Here is a 17,377-nt window from a genome sequence, read left to right on the forward strand (position 1 = left end):
ATTTACCCAAAGCCTTGCAGTAGCACTTTGGTTGGAAACATCTACCAGAAATGCATCAAGGTCATCAAAAGGATCCAATTGTCATATGTATTTGCGAAGGAGTTCAGTAAGCAATCTAAATGGTCGTATATTCTTTGAACACTTCTTACCTGGTAGGATTTTCTCCACATCTCCAAAGGCATGCTTTAGGATGTCACTAAGTCCAGAATCCATCATCAGTTTCCCAACAGCAACACAGAAGCTTATTACAGTATGAAGGCCTCCCAAGCAAGGATAGACATTGCAGAAAATGTCTGGTGTGGCCCATATATTGTCAAGAAGACTTTGTATAACTGTTGATGTGCAGTAATGATGACAAACTGTTGACCACAGCTTGAGATCAAAGACAGGGCTTCAATCATGGCAGTTTTGATTGTTGAGGAATCTGATGATTTCAAATCAATCAAAGCCATGTACCTAGTGTTAGTAGATGACCCTACAGTATGATTCTGTTGACGAGCCAACTCTGGTTTTATGGCCACCATATTCACAAGCATTGTCATCCGTAATCATTGATTTAAGAAACTGAAGATCCAACTCCTGGGCCCTAGATAAACTAATGGATTGGTTTTCAGCAAGGTGCAAATGTGATCAGTGCTCACCATCATCTTTTTCAGCTTATAAACAATATATAATGAATAAAATAACCGTCTGTATTCATCATAATATATATATATATATATATATATACATATATATATATATATATATATATGTATATACATATATATATATATATATATATACTGTCTGAATACAGCAGTGTTCAACAATACCCTAACATGGTAATATATATATTACAAACAATCCACCATTAAATAATTTATTCGGTATCTCAGGTAAAAAAGGAAAAAAAATAAATGCCCAATGATAATTAGGGACAAGTCAAAAGTTAAAAAGCCTTTGTTCTTGGTACATTTAGATCATATAATTTCAAGTATGTGGCGTTTAATTTTAACTAAAGCCGACCAATATATATTTTTTCTATGGGAATGAATTCTATGACTTCAATTATGTATAAAACAAGGTATTGCGAGCAGGAATTGGAGGGGGTGGGATGGGAGGAATAACGATTTTGTGATATTTTCATGTTTTAGCTTTAACTTGACAGCCATCACGGACGCCATCTTGAATTACTAAAAACCCTCAACGATGCCCTTGGGGCATCATGCAGATTCTGATTCTACATGACTTCCTCTATTAAAATCAACCATGACCTGTTGGAGAGGGATTTATGCAAGGTCTCAGTAAAAATCCTATGTTGGCTTCTGGACTATCAGAAGGATATTGGGAGGTAAAGGGAAGAATAGGATTAGACTGGAAACTATGAGAGATTACACGAGTGCCGTATGTGGATTAGATCATGATAAAGGGTAGATGGAGATGGTTTGGGCATGCTCTTTGCACTGCCCAAGAGAGAGATTAGTTCACCAAACGTTCAGCTGGGCTCCAACAGACACTAAAAGAGTTGGAAAACCCAGGGCTACATGGGCTGAGGACTATGTAGCACGAAGTAGGAGATGATGAATTGAGAAGTATTAAATCAAAAGCTCAAGATAGAGACTACTGGCGAAATTTAACTCATTAGGGGTAATTTGAATGAATTACTATCAATTGTGTCACGTGGTGGGCTGGGAAGTCGGGTAAAACTCGCTGGTAAGAGACTGATGTCTCGCCAGGTAAATCCTGAACAGCTGCTTAGCCGTTAGGTTCCGATTTCTTTTTATGGCCTCTCGTGGCATGGTTGGTTTCGACCTGGCCTTTCATTAGAAGGGGCTAGCGTTCGATCCCAAGTATGAGGTAGAAATTTATTTCTATTTGAACACGATGTTGTGTTGATATTTATCCATATTAACTCATTAGGGGTAATTTGAATGAATTACTATCAATTGTGTCACTTGGTGGGCCGGGAAGTCGGGTAAAAACTCGCTGGTAAGAGACTGATGTCTCGCCAGGTAAATCCTGAACAGCTGATTAGCTGTTAGGTTCCAATTTCTTTTATGGCCTCTCGTGGCATGGTTGGTATCGACCTGGCCTTTCATTAGAAGGGGCCAGCGTTCGTCCCAAGTAGGAGGTAGAAATTTTTATATATATATATATATATATATGGTGTGTGTTTTTATATATATATGTATATATATATATATATATATATAAATATGTATATATATATATATATATACACATATTTATATATATATGTATATATATATATATATATATGGTGTGTTTATATATATATATATATATATATAATCTCCCAGTATTTTAATACTAAAGAAAAATTTAAAATTGGTAATTGGAATGCTTGAGATAGGAATCAAATTGAGAAGTTACAGAAATGTGGAGAATGAATTTATGAAATATAATTTGGATATTTTGGCCTAAGTGAAACATAGTGTGAGGCGTACTATTAGGTAAACCTTATACTAATGCAAAGTATATATATATGTATATATATATATATATATATATATATATATTTATATTCATAGAGGACGGATGGCGTTGGAAGAGAAGTGGTGTGGATGATGATGACACCCAGAGCAGAAAAGGGATTAACCGAGTGGAAAGCTGTAAATAATAGGTTATTATTGCAAATTTACAAGGACATCCACATATATACATGGACTTAACCATGTGGTAAATTTTAAAAATCAAATAGATCACACAACCATTAGTAATGAGAGAAGGAGGACTCTAAGAAATATAAAAAGCTATAGAGCTGCAGATGGTGGTAGTGATCACCAGCTCCTCATTGTTACACTAAAATTAAAACTAAAAGCACCCAAGAGAAATGTAGATAGAATACCTAGGTTTGATTCAGCCAAGCTTCTGGAAGACGAGCACAGAGAACCATTTGCAATTTTGTAATTAAATGTAAGAATCGATATGCAGTCTTCGAGACTTTGAAAGATTAAGAACAATTAATAAATAATGGTGTGATATTAAGAACATATATCAGTCAGTTGGTAGTGAAGTTTTGGGACAAAGACAGAAATTTATTATCAAGAGTTTTCGATAGTGAGGTCAAAAGAAAACTCAGGGATGACTGGAGAGAATATTTAGACAGAAAAGCAGATGAGGCTGACAAAGCTATGAATTCAGGGAGTGGCTATGGTGTAAGAATTGCTCGTATAATTATTAATGAGATTTCTATGGGGGCAAAGAAGAAGAAGCATAAACCCATAAATAAAAAATATGGATCTGTTATAACAACAGAAGATGAAGAAAGGCAAAGTTGGATGGAACACTTTTGTGAGGTCATGGATAGGAGATATGAAGGTAATAATTTTCTTTATATACCTGAAGTTGATGAAGACCTTGAATTAATTCAGTGTGTTTAAAGTCGAAGTTATCGTTAGATAACTCAGGAGATGGAAAGCTCTGGGTAAGATGGAATAACTGCTGAGATGATACTGGCTTAAAATGAGGAAACCCCCACAATATATTCTAAATTATTTTGTAGAATGTACCATGAAGAGGCAAAAACCTCGTGAACGGGAGTTACGAGTGTTGGGGAAAATGTCAATAAAGGAGACCTGACTGATTGCAACCATTACAGAGGGATCACGCTTACGTTAGTTATCATGAAAATATATATCATGCTCATTCTAAAGAGGGTAGAAAGAAAGACTGGTGAAAAGCTGAGAGATGAACAAGCAGGATTAAAAAAAAAGGAAGATGTTGTACTGACCCATTTTCGTTTTGAGACATGTACAGCAATGCGTAAAATATATAAATCCACTTTTTATGGTATTTGTAGAATATGAAAAAGCCTCTGATAATGTGCACCGGCCAATTTTGTGGAGAGCCCGGCGTTATTATTGAATTCCTCTTATATATATATATATATATATATATATATATATTTATATATATATATATATATATATATATATTTACAGTATATATAAGAGGAATTCAATAATAACGCCGGGCTCTCCACAAAATTGGCCGGCGCACATTAACAAAGGCTTTTTCATATTCTACAAATACCATAAAATGTGGATTTATATATTTTACGCATTGCTGTACATGTCTCAAAACGAAAATGGGTCAGTATATATTTGATTGAGTCTGTTCATGAGCATAGCAAGTGCAAAGTTAATATTAGTAGAGACCACCAAATGAATTTCCAGTGAAGAGCAGAGAACTCCAAGGTAATATGTTGTCGCCTATGATGTATATCCTCTTCATGGATTTTTTAATATGTAGAACTGTTGGAGATGGTAGAGAAGGATTGGTAATAGGAGATTATCTGACCTAGAGTATGCAGATAATGCTGTCCTTATTAGTAGACCACCAAAAGATTTGCAATGCTTGCTAACCAGAATGCATGAAATATCACAGAAGGTTGAGTTCAAGAAGAAAGGCAGAGATAATGAGAACGGAATATGCAATGTTAAATCAAATATCATCGGAAGGAGAAAAGATTATTGAGGTAGAATCATTTGATTATTAAGGAATTATCATATCCAATACAGGGTCATTAGAATTGAAGTTTAGTGAAAGATTAAAAAAAAGCAAACCAGAGAAATGGCTAGGTTTAGTAAAATTTGGAAATCAAATCACCTAATATTACATGTAATAATAAGACCATCAGTTTAGTGAGATCTCTGTTACTCTATGGATATGAGTCGTGGTATAACAATGAAACAATCACTAACAGATTTAGCAAATTGAGAACAAAGCACCTGGAAGAATATTGGGGGTTGAATAGCAGGACAAGATTAGAAATGAAACCATAAGAGAGATTACTCGAGTGCCATATGTGGATGAGCTCATGATGAGATGGTTTGGGCATACTCTTTGCATTCTCCAAGAGAGATTACTTCACCAAACGTTTAGCTGGGTTCCACAAGGCACCCGAAGAGTTGAATGACCCAGGGCTATATGGCTGAGAACTAACAAGCGTGAAGTGGGAGGCGCGGAAGATGACGGTACACACACACACACACACACACACACATATATATATATATATATATATATTCTTTCCGGTCACTTTAGGTGCATTGCCATTCATAAACCTTGTCGGTCTCCTCCCGTCCGTCAGGTTTGGGGAGAAAAAGAGAAAATTCATGCCCTGGTGCGAGGTGGTACCTAGAGATGTAGCCTACACTTGGTAAACCACAATTATTCACAAATCTGCGTGTGTGGGCGTGTCAGTGTGTTTGCATATCTATCTAAACATTTAGTTGTCATTTTTGTCGGGTCTCGTACAGTAATATATATATATATATATATATGTATATATATATATATATATATATACATATATATATATATATATATATGTATATATATATGTGTATATATATATATATATATCCCTTTCTGAGTGAGGATTCCTAAATGCTGTGATAAGGTTTGTGTTATGTATTTTGTACTGTAATACTACATGCGGTATTAAGAGTAATGTTACACAGTACTGCATTAATAGAACATGTTTCAGCATAGTTTATAAGTGTAGTAGTATATGTCATGAAGGATTTGATCATTTATTAATAGTCTCAAAGTTAGAATGTGGTTCTTCTTCCTTTTGTATCAGTAGAATCCAGCCTTTTTAAGAGTGATGGTCTTTTGTTATTTTTGTCCTTTTTTTGTCCTTTTTTGGAGAGTAACAAGTGAGTTAGTTTGGATTAGAGATGTAAGTATGAACCAAATTAAACATGGTAGGATTAGAATTTGTTACCAGAGGCATAGGTGTAAAGGTAAATATTTAGTGTAAGTAAGAGTTAGTTTTACATGAAGTATCATTAAGTGCAGAACTACCAAAGTTGGTTTCACAAGCACACAAAAAGTGCAATAAACTACATGGGAATTAGGTTAGAATTAACGTTGTTTAGGAAGTTTTAAATTAATTTTATAGATTTCATTTGCCTAACCTAATTCAGGCAAGAAGTCAAAATGCCTGTGGATATTGAGCATCCCGAGAAATTCAACAATGTTGGTGAACCCAATTCTGTTGTAATACGATGGAAACAGTTGTGTGAGGAATTTAAGATATATTTAGAAGCATTAGGTAGAATGAAAGATGCACAGAAGGAGTTATTACTGTACACAGCCGATAGAAATGTTCGGGAAGTGCTTAAGACACTACAACCCACCGATGACACTAGTGAAGCTGCGATTAAGGCTTTTACCACATATTTTGTCCCTGAGGTCAATAATTTTTTTTAAAGATATCAAGTTACAGCACAGGCATAACTGATAGATAGTGAAAGCCTAGATTCATTGGTGACTAGACAAGAATTTAGCTATTTCATGTGAATTTCTGGAGTTGGAAAATGTTATCATAGATCAATTTATTGCCCATTGCACATCACAAGAGCTAGGACAGAAATTACTGCAAGATAAAGACCTAACACTAGAGAAGGTATTTGTTATGGGCAGAGCTTTAGAAACATCAAATAGGCAAAGTAATATAATAGGTAATTCTACAAGCCATAGAAGCGAAAATTCTAAAATTAGTAACATAGGCTCAAAGTTGAAAGAAAACGAGAATCAGAGAAAGAATATGTCAAAGCTTAGTCATAGGAAACCCTAATGCTCACAAATATCAGAATCAAACCTATAAAAAGAAGAAACAGGAAAACCCAAATGCTATAGGTGTGGTAAAACTGATCACCTTGCATACGGAGCAAGGAAATGCCATGCTACAGGACAGACATGCCAGAAATGTAGAAAGATGGACCATTCTCTAAACAGTACGCCTGGAGAATAAATGCAGTTGTTAACACTATAGGCCAAGAAAATAATGCGAAAAATGTTCATGATAGTCAGGTTAAGTCAGAAACTGATTTTGCTTTTCGCATTAACTTTGTCAACAAAGGTGCAATGAAGCATAATATTGGTAGAAGTGATCATAAATGGTAAACCAATTGTAAAGCAAGTTGACACAGCAGCTGATGTATCAATTATGTCCGAGAAAACAACTAAAACCATTCCTAATTTGTTATTAGAAGATACAGATAGAGTTTAGAAAAAAGTATAATGGTTTTGATATTCAGTTAATAGGTGCTTCGAACGTAGAAGTACAGTATAAAGGTTAGAAGTTAGACAGAATGACATTAACCATAGTTAAAGGTAAAGGGCAAACTTTACTAGGTTTGGATTGGTTACAGTATTTGAAATTAGGTTGGCTTAGTATTTTGAAGGTTACAGGTACAGAATATGAACATAAGAATGAAGTGTCTGTGGGTAATATTCTATCAGAGTTTCAAGACGTATTTGAAGATAAAGTTGGTACAGTAAAGAACGTAAAGGCCATTTTAGTTTTGAAATCTGACAGTACTCCTAGATTTTTTGCTAAAAGACCAGTGCTATATGCATTGAAAAGTGCAGTTGAAACATAAATCAAAAGTTTAGAAAGGGAAGGTTCATGGGAAAAAGTGACATACTCAGATTTGGCTTCATCATTAGTTCTTATTGTCAAAGAAAATGGTCAGGTTAAGTTATGTGGAGATTACAAGATAACGTTGAATACACAGTTTTAGGTAATTTAACATCCATTACCAAATCAGAAAGACAGGTTTGCAACTATGTTAGAATGTACTGTATTTTCTAAGTTGGATCTTAGACAAGCATTTCAACAGCTTCCCAGGTATGAAAATTCATAAGAACTATGTACAGTAAATACATCCTTAGGATTGTAAAGGCCAAAGAGATTACCTTATGGAGTAGCAAGTAGTACAGCTATATGGCAACAAACTATGGATAAGATTTTTACAGGAATGCAAGAAGCATTAATTTTCATGGATGATATTTTAGTCTGGTAAAGATAAAAGAGAGCATAGAGAAACATTACAGGCAGTTGTGAAGAAGTTGAAGGAACAATATCAAAGTTAATAAGAGCAGATGTATTTTAGAAGTTGATTCTGTGGAATACTTAGGTTTTGTAACTAATGGCAAAGGTAATCACACAACTAAGGAGAAAATTAAAGCAGTGGAATCAACAAAGATACCAGAAAATCTTAAGGTATTACAACCATTTTTAGGTTTAGCAATATTTAATGGGAATTTCAATCAGAATTTATCTAAAATCGCACATACATTGTATTACTTGTTGAATAAGGGTATAGAGTGGAATTGGACAAAAGATTGTCATGAATCTTTGAAATAATCAAGCAGGAAATAAGATCACCTACATTTCTGGTACATTATTAAATAGATTTAAAAGTTAAATTAGGTTGTGACGCATCGAACATATGTTTAGGTGCAGTATTATCTCATGTAATGCCAGATAGAACAGAAAAGCCAATTTCTTTCGCTTTTAGAGTATTGAATGAGACAGAACGTAATTACTCTTAAATAGAAAAAGAAGGTTTAGCATTAGTGTATGGATTTAAGAAATTTCATATGTATCTTCATAAAAGGAAAATGTTCACATTTCTTACAGATCATAAACCTCTATTAGCAATATTGGGTGCAAAAACAAGTTTACCTACGTTGGTAGCTGCAAGACTACAACGTTGGGCAATTACATTAGCCACATATCATTATGGTATAGAATATCGTCCTGCATCAAAGATGGGTAATGCAGATGCTTTATCTAAATTTCCAGTAGACAAAGCACCAGAAGAGTATGATAACAGTATATAGCTCGTTTCAGTACATGATGTACCCTTTACAGCCAAGGATATTGAACACAATACCAAGAAAGACCCAATACTTAGTAAGGTTATAGAGAGTTTAATGATAGGACTTATGTGGAAATGAAGCAAATTAAAAACCCTATAAAGATATATGAATTGAATTGAGCATAGCACAGGGTTGTATAATGCAAATGTCAAGAGTAATTATTCCTAGTTTACTGTGGAATAATGTTTTGTCTGAAATACATGCTCATCACCAAGGTATGTCAGATCAAAGTCTATTGCAAAGACTTTTGTCTGGTGGCCAGGTGTAGATAGAGATATTGAATTATTTGTAAGCAATTGGATGAATTGCGTTACGCAACAGAACAACCCTCATTTTGCTAGAATGCACCCATGGGAGTTACCTAGGTACCCATGGCAAAAAGTGCACATAGATTTTGCAGACAATTTCTAAGGTTATTTGTTTTTGATAGTTGTAGATGCTCACGGTAAGTGACCAGAAGTAATTACAATGAAGACAACAACATCTAAGGCAACTGTAAAAGGATTATTGCAATTTTTTTCTACACATGGTATTCCAGAAAGAATTGTAACTGATAATGGTCCACAGTTTACCTCACAAGTGTTTATTAAGTTTTGTAATGTAAATGGTATTACACATAAATTTTCAGCAACGTATCCTCCTTCCAAGAGGCTGAAAGATTTGTTCAAACATTTAAGCATAACATAAAGTGTAGAAAAGCAAATGCAAATAAAATTTTTTCATGTGTCAGAGTTTTTATTGTCTTATAGAACACCAACGCACAGCACGATAGGTGTGACACCATTACATTTCTTGATGGGTAGGAGGATTAGTTGTAAGTTAGATTTGTTGTATCATAGTTTGCAAAGTGGTTTAGAAGAAAAATGGTATAAGCAATTAGAAAGTCTCCCAAAAGTAAGACTTTTTCCCCCTATTCTAATGTCATGGTAAGATCATACAATAACGAGTTGGGAAATTTACATTATGACGTTCAAATTTGACATCTGTTAAATTATAAAAATCCTTTAGATCGTGTGAATGTTAGAGATGGAAAATTTGCAAAAGTAGTTGAATCAAATGAATCAAATATAAACCAAGATGCTCAAACATCATATGTAGATTCCGAATGTATTCATTTACCAGTACAGGATAAAGTTAGATTACTTCCCAATAAGATGAATAGGGGGAAGCCCCCTTGGAAATTAGATTTGTAAAGTTTTGTACAATGTCAAGTTAAGGGGGAGGAGACTGTTATGTATTTTGTATTGTAACACTATATGCGCTATGGGTATTAAGAGTAATGTTGCACAGTATTGCGTTGATAGAAATTGTTTCAACATAGTTTATAGGTGTTGTAGCGTATGTTATGAAAGATTTGATCATTTATTAATTGTCTCAAAGTTAGAATGTGGTTCTTACTTTTGAAATGCAGGAGGATCCAGTCTTTTTAAGGGTGGTGTTCTTTTGTTATTTTTGTATGAGTTGTGTATGAGTTGTGTTTACATATTCTCACTCGATAGTCGAAAATGAGTTGGAGTGGATCAAAAATGTAAGCCTGAACCAAATTAAATATATTTTAATATGAAGCCTATAATTATATTCCACCCAGAATATTCGGCAACATGAAATGGGATAAAAGGTTTTATTGTCAACTGATGAACTATGTTTGAGGGCAGTAACTATTCAACCACATTGATAACAAACAGTATAATTTGGGTATCACCATGATCAGCAAGCGCATCCTAGCGTGATGATGAAAACTGGCCAAAATCCAGACATAAATAGACATGTCAGAGGCCTTTGTCCTGCAGTGGAGGAAAATGGCTGTATTTGATTATACACACACACACACACACACACACACATATATATATATATATATATATATATATATATATATATATATATATGTGTGTGTGTGTGTTTTTGTGTGTGTGTGAGTGTGTGTGTGTGTGAGTGTGTGTGTGTGAGAGTGTGTGTGTGTGTGTGTGTGTTTGTGTGTGAGTGTGTGTGTGTGTGTATTGCACTGCACTTGTTTCATACGCACTCATACACTAACGGTATCGTTTATTTTGTCTTATTGCTTGCTCTTCCCTGCACTGATAATAATTGACCAACCTGTGTAAGCTTGCTAAATCATCTTTCATTTGTTTGAATTTTTAGGATTTTCTTGCTCGCAAATCCTTTTATATAAGGTCGATGTCTATTTCGATAAAGTTTAGCTGAATAGCTCTCTACTCTTTGCTATGACCTAACAGCCCACTATCTCAATTTCCCTATGTGTGTGAATTAAAGTTTTGATTTCAATACGTAGTAAACCCAAGATAGAGGTTTGAGTTGCTGTGCCCAGTTTACTGAAGGAAACATCAATTTAGGTCATAAATATTTCGAGCATTTTTTTGACGACAAAATGTTGGAATGTGAAAACACAGAGGGATAGAAATAAGGAAAGGAGACATGTATGAGAGTAATGTCAAAATAAATCATAGTTAAAATAAGCGCTCGCAGACAGGTTTTTCCTCGCTTTTCGCAACGTCCCCCATCCTTTTGAAATGTAGAAGGAGACACTCCCTTGAGAGCACCATGACCATTACAGTATTCTGTACCTTGGTTTCACCCACGATTTTAATATAATTCTTAAAATGTTGACCTGCATACAAATCTCTCTCTCTCTCTCTCTCTCTCTCTCTCTCTCTCTCTCTCTCTCTCTCTCTCTCTCCTTAATTTGTCATATCTTGCTACTTATCTTGCTACTCATTTCCCTGAATATGCATCCCTTTCTTTCCTTTCGTCCTCTCTTGTCTTTTTCCAGCAATGCGTATTAATCTTTCCCTTTTCCACATTATTTGTTTTTATCACGATTTTCTTCCGTCCACCGTCTTTGCTCTCCTTTCTTTTACAGCTCCCCAATCCCATTTTTAATCTCGGTTTCTTGTTTTTTCCTCCTACACCTTTTCTTACTCTTCTTTCCTCAATATATATATCAAATATTTACACCCAAATTTTGTTTTAATCTTTGTTATAGCAAAGGACTCTTCCTGCAGATACCAGATTGGAATTATTTTTTAAAACGTCAGTAGTGTCATGGTTATATCGTTTTTTCTTACCTGATTTCCTGTAAATTAGCCTATGAATAAACTATCTAGGAATAAGTTTTGGTAAAATAAGGTTTGCATATTTTTTTTCTGCTAAAACTGGTGATGGTTTTCGAATGTTCCAGTTGAGCAAACTTTGAATAACTATGTTATCATGCAAGTGAAGATTTGGTAAACCCAAGTGTTGCATTCACGGAAATGTCCCTAGTTTGTAGCTCATATTGTTCTTCATAAATTTTCCATACAGAAAAAGTATATGTTGGGATTGTGTGTAGCTCTTAAAATTTCTATCTCTGAATCAGGAGTAAATTATCCTAATCAGAAATAAAAGTTTTAGATTTGAAATAACAGTTTCCGTTTCCCGTGTTAAATTCATTATCATGGACACCCAAGTCCGAGTCACCCAACCCAACTCTGTGGTAAGATAACTTATTTTTAAATCTCCTCCTTTTAGCCTGACAAAAAGGTTATTAGATATTATAGAAAACAAATGATGTTTCTCTTGGTTGAAAGCATACTTCACTCTGGCTATAGTGACTTTACAAGTCAAGTGTGAGTGGCCGTGTTGATGGATTTGAAGTCACTGTACACGTCCTTCCTGCCCGTTGAAAGAAATGGGTTGATCTTACAGGTTAGACTTACAATGTTTTTAACTAACCGGAGAGAGATAAGGAGATAACTTGAACCTAAGATAAGTAAACTGGGGTTCTGTGATGAAACAAAGTCCTTCACTTACGCATTATTTATTATTCTTTTCTTGTCTCTATTCTATCTTATTATTTACATTATATTTATGATTTTGTTGTCATTCAGTATTTTACCTGATTCCATAATTTATTTTTCCTATGTTATCTAATGTTATTTAAATGTGATTTGACTGCTTGTGATTGGTACCCGAATATTTACAGTATTTGTTAGAAAAAAAATAATCCAATCTGAAGAAAAAAGATTTAGCGTCGAAACTCAACATCCCTTTCTAGATATTGAGCAAGATTATTGCCGACTACGAAACTTTAGTGCTTGAGGTCCTGAACTAAAAGTTATCCCCATTTCTACCAAGAGAAATACAAAAGCAAAGATATTTTATGTAGACTATACGTTTTCTCTTATTTTGCGTATCTATATATCTCCTTGAATGTAGTTTGATCTTATACATACATGTACGCGTCTTTCCATAACGTTGTACTCATGCTAAGAGATCTTCTTTTGACTCATATTCTCGAAAATATTTTGTTGAGTTACTTCTGACAAATGAAATGGCCCCATTTACCTAGATCTAGCACAACCGAGTCAACAAGCAATTATTTGAATAAAATATCTCTCTTTCTGTCATTCTTTATTTCTGTCTATTAATTCTACATCATTTTCCCTTTCTGTGTTAAATGAAACAAAATACCTTCTTTTCTCCATTCAATTCATAATCGTCTCTTCCGGCTAATTCCATGTATGAGGCGTTGTAAACTAAACTGGACCATTTAAATAGCATTACGTAAATTATTGTTATATTTAAATGAATTACAAATACTTAGAAGATGTCTGATCTATGCGACTAAATGTTTATCGAACATAATCTGAAGCAATATATTTGGACTTTGAAATTGTCAATGAAGGAATTTCACGAGTTTCTCGCCGTTAGTTATCAGTGGTTAGTGATCACACAAACGAAGGTTTAGATTTTACACTTTTCATCCAAAGTCTCTCTCTCTCTCTCTCTCTCTCTCTCTCTCTCTCTCTCTCTCTCTCTCTCTCTCTCTCTCTCTCTCGAGCTTTAAAAAAGAAATATTTTTAATATTCTTTCGAAATAGACTTTCTTACTGGTATCAGACCCAACTTTTTTTTTTATTCTGATAACCAAAAGAATGCAACAGGATAACTATCATCTGAATCCTTGGTTATCTATTCTATAGCACTTGTCCATTGTTAGTGCTTTCAATGAAGCATTATGTAAATTAAAGTGACACGGGCTTAAATCAATCTGACCATGTTTTAGAGTAAGTCCCCATACACAAAAGCATAAATGTGAACAAATATTAGTATACAACCGATATATTCATGTGAAACTTATTTTTCTATTCCGCTTAGCCAATAATTCAGTTAACTATTTTTGGGAGTAGAGTGAACAGGCAGGGAAAACCAATAAATATAATAAGGAAATCTCTAGGTATTGTTTTCCAGCACAGCTGACGACTTGAAAGATCTGTTTACATTTATTGTTTTAAGAGAGGTGTTTATGACACTTAAATAGGAGGTAAGACAATGTGTAACTTCATCTTTGCAAGGAAAGAGAGAGAGAGAGAGAGAGAGAGAGAGAGAGAGAGAGAGAGAGAGAGAGAGAGAGAGAGAGAGATTAGTCAAATCAATAGGAAAGATTAGATATTATATGTCAAAAATTCCGGTTTCATATCAAAGATTCTAAAATCTTGAGCATGAACCACTCTTTCAATATATATGAAAAAAAATACATATATGGAAGTTTTCTTTTATTTCGTGAATCAAATACATTGCCATAGGAATTTAATTCCAAGTACTCGTAGATGATGAGAGAACTCAGTAAATATACATGGATAAAAATCTTCAAAGGAAATAAATTGATTAGAGAGAGAGAGAGAGAGAGAGAGAGAGAGAGAGAGAGAGAGAGAGAGAGAGAGAGAGAGAGAGAGAGGGAGAGCGAATATCTTCAGTAAATTTATTTTCCTATTTAATATGTAACACTTCAACAAATTTATATTTTTTTTCCTATTTAATATGTAACGCTTCAATAAATTTATTTTTATTTCCGCTGGAAAGCTGGAAATCCTATATTTATTTTGTAATTAAAAAACACAAAGCCAGTGAATGATTAGAGGCTTTGGTGGTGCAATGCAGACAATCTATTCTCAAACTTTAAATGGGTAAGACGTGGAGTTCGCTTGAGATTATAAGCTCTGTTATGCAAAGAATCAAAGTGCCTAGTTATTATTATTATTATTATTATTATTATTATTATTATTATTATTATTATTATTATTATTATTATTATTATTATTATTATATTATTATTATTATTTTTATTATTATTATTATTATTATTATTATTATTATTATTATTATTATTATTATTATCATTAATAGCTGAGCTACAACCCTAGTTGGAAAAGCAGGATGTTATAAGCCCAAGAGCTCCAACCTGGAAAAAATACCAAGTGAGGAAAGGAAAACACGAAATAAATAAACGAAGAGAGAAGAAATGAACAAATGATATGAAATGTTTTAAGAACAGTAACATTTCAATAGATCTTTCTTATTCCAACTATATATATAAAAAAAAACAAGAGGAAGAGAAATAAGATAGATTTGTGTGCCCGAGTGTACCCTCAAGCAAGAGAAGTCTACCTCAAGAAAGTGGAAGACCATGGTATAGCGGCTCTGGCAATACCCAAGACTAGAGAACAATGGTTTTATTTTGAAGAATCCTTCTTCTAGAATAGATGTAATTTCTTTTTGTGATGAATTTATTAAAATTTCTATCTACATTCTTTATGAAATTAACCGACGAAAAAAAAAGATGTTTTAGGAACGGTTGAAATCCCTTAGATATGAAATTATAAAGTTCAATGTATATTAAATTTTTCTGAAGTTGATTGATAATCATGATTTTCTAGGTAAATTATATATTGTAAAAGGTTGTGAAGAAAAATATTCATCTTCCCACTAAAATATGACAATTTAACATAGCTTGCAACATAAAAGGGCTATTTATAGATTTTTTTTTAAGAGTCCCTCCGGTTCCAAAGGTACTCAAAATCTTCTGATGGCATCCCATTTATCTAATATTGGAAATGAAATAACCAAAATTGGTGAAAAGTTTCCTTACTTATTCCTTTTACAAAAACATATTTAAAATTCATTGCTTAATAGTCTACAGTGTTTGTAGACATGGGGGTTAAATGTAAATGTTACCCCTACATTTAAAAAATCTGATCTATTGAATATGTACAAGTAGCTCAACTCGAACAGTATTATTTGGATATCCTTAGATAGGTTTTTAATGTCAAAAAATTCATTTGCATCATTTATGCCTTCATTGTGTTTGACCTAATTTATATATATATATTTGCTCTTCGTTAGTCTATCTTTAATTATCATACTGTCGTGTATTTTATTTTAGGATTGAAGTGGTCATCCAGAGAGATTCCTGAGTGCATTTAAAGGCCGTTCGTTTGTCGTTCATACAAATTGCTCGACATCTATAGCTTGGCTCAAGGCTCTAACTCCCAAGGTGCACAGAGAGTGGGCTCTTAGATTTGCAGACTCTCTGCACTAGTAGCATAGCTGAACATGTCAATTTTCTGGAAAAAGGTACTCTGTCTGAATGGAATGTCAAGCTTGCAGGACAACCAAATCAAACAGCCCAGGACTTAAGAGGGAAGCGCAGTCTCCCACCCCCAAGAGCGTGACTATCAGGGGAAAAAAGGCCCCTAATAGAACTGAAAGGAAGATATTTAGTGGTAGAAAAAGTTTTGATAGCAGTAAGTCCCAGTGAGTGGAAGAGAATGGGAGAGGAAGGTTCCCCAGGTTTCAAAGTCCAAGGACTGGGTATGGGTTCAACGAAGGTGACAGTAACCTTTTTTTTTTTTTTCTTTTTTTTTGCCACATCTTTGCTGGTTGTGCATCGTTCTGCATTGATGATGTTGCTACAGGTGGTGAGAAATTGAAGTGGCTTCCTGACAGGATAATTAAAAACCACAGGTTTCTCAGGGTCGAGGTACGCCAGGGAGTCTAACATCTGAAGAAGGCTGGCACTATCCTGCTCTTTTGGGAGGATTATTATGACACCTTTGAGGTTTCTTCTAGCTGCGGTTTGTGGGTGAATTGGCGGCTACTACTGCATATGAAGAGACATCATCAGTGGATGGCAGCTTAAATATGGGAAGATGCCCAGGATCTCTTGAAGTGGATACTGGTGAGATATACAGTGGCTCTGGTGCTGGTGAGGTGGACAGTGACTCTGGTTCTGGTGAGGTGGACAGGGCCCAGGCACTGTTGAGGTGGATACTGGCTCTGGTGCTGGTAAGGTGGACTGTATCTTTGGAATGGACATACTTGGGTAGGTCAGCTACATAGATGTTGGTGAGGTGTATAGAAGTTCTGGGCCGGGCTCTCTCATAAAGGGGAGAGCTTAGGAGAGAAGTTCAGTAAAACACAAGATGCAGTTACAATCATACTTGTGTTTCCTTGGCAGGCCAGGTGAAGAGGCAGTTGAAGATGTAGATGGGTCCTTGATCCTGTCCTTCTTGGCAGCAGGGTGACCCACTGGGAGAGGCAAAGAGACAGGAATAGGAGAAAGAGCTGTGAAGGTGGTAGGAGTAAGAGCTGGGACAGGAGAGGTGGAAGGTGGAGTGGTAGATTTGGGCTTTTTGACAGGGGTGGAAGTGATGATTTTATTGTTGGGGTTGGTATTTTTAATCAGTTGTGGCTGCCTGAGTTTCTAGGTTTTCATTAGGTATATGGTGTCATGAAAAAGGTTGCAGTCATCACATATGCACACTATGGGATGATAAATAGCATCAAAACTGAGTCCTCCATGGACTTTGATTGTAGAGCGGAATCTGTGATATCTGAACTTGCTGTAGTTGATG

The sequence above is a fragment of the Palaemon carinicauda genome, chromosome 17 (genome assembly GCF_036898095.1).
Source record: "Palaemon carinicauda isolate YSFRI2023 chromosome 17, ASM3689809v2, whole genome shotgun sequence".
In the NCBI taxonomy this organism is placed as follows: domain Eukaryota; kingdom Metazoa; phylum Arthropoda; class Malacostraca; order Decapoda; family Palaemonidae; genus Palaemon; species Palaemon carinicauda.